Source organism: Myotis davidii, unplaced genomic scaffold (assembly GCF_000327345.1).
Source record: "Myotis davidii unplaced genomic scaffold, ASM32734v1 scaffold937, whole genome shotgun sequence".
Taxonomy (NCBI): domain Eukaryota; kingdom Metazoa; phylum Chordata; class Mammalia; order Chiroptera; family Vespertilionidae; genus Myotis; species Myotis davidii.
This window is the reverse complement of record NW_006288252.1, coordinates 54,291-55,542: the sequence shown is the minus strand read 5'-3', so window position 1 is coordinate 55,542 and position 1,252 is coordinate 54,291.

The window sequence follows — 1,252 nt, the reverse complement described above, 5'->3', positions numbered from 1 at the left end:
AACAACCATTTCACCCCAAAAACAATTTTGAAAATGCACTGAGACTTATTTCTTTACACTTACTTATCTCTATAGGGATGGATTCATTTCATTTCCATATGTACTGTGCCATTCCCCTGCGCCAGGCACCATGAATTAAAGACTCCACTCACACAGAGACCAGGCTCACTCTAGAAAAATACTCATGCAGGCACACACCCAAGCGTGCGCACGCACACACACACACACACACACACACACACACCTTGCACCCACGGCACTCACCTTCTTCCATCACTCTAGCTCAGTGGTTCTCAACCTGTGGGTCGCGACCCTTTGGGGGTCGAACGACCCTTTCACAGGGGTTGCCTAAGACCATCGGAAAACACATATATAATTACATATTGTTTTTGTGATTAATCACTATGCTTTAATGATGTTCAATTTGTAACAATGAAATTGGGGGCCACCACGACATGAGAAACTGTATTAAAGGTCACGGCATGGGGAAGGTTGAGAACCACTGCTCTAGCTAGAAGCACACACGCACAGAGCAACCCATTCTCAAGCATTTCTGTAATTATTAATTTTCTAACTTTTTATTGTCTTTCTTTCTAATACAGTTATTAGTTCGTTCATTCAGTGGTATAGCCCCATCACCCCCAATTCTTTGGGGCAAGTTTTAAGAGCAGTTTATTAGGAATATGTAGGTTTCCAATGATTTGTTTTAAGTTCATAATCATAAATATAGCCAATATACGTTAAACAGCAATCAATACATATTCTTGTGTTGCTGCAAGTAGGGAATTCCATTTATTTTAGAACTAACAGTACTTTTTCAAGTTTCCAGATAGAGCTTGTTAATAACTAGTGCATATAAACTGAAAAATAAATACTGAATTACAAGTTTCCAAATTATAGCTGGTGTTCCTCGCTCCCTTTCTCCCTAGAGGGTCGGAGGTAAGGCTGCTGACCAGACAAAGAGAGAGGGTTCCAGAGAAAGCCTTTTCAGGGCAAAAGCTGGAAGATGATGTCTATCTCAGAATTTCCATGTCACCAGTCATTCCAAATACTGCATAGGGGGACACTATTGTTTAATGAATTATTTCAAGATAGAAGATTAAAATGGGACATCTGTTTCACTGAAAAAGAATATACAGTGTAAATCGGACAATTCCCATTTCCCACACAAGCCACAGGCAAAGGAAACTGCCCGGCCTACAGTCAGGTTTGCCGTCTTCGGAACAAACTGGGCACCATCACGGATCTACTT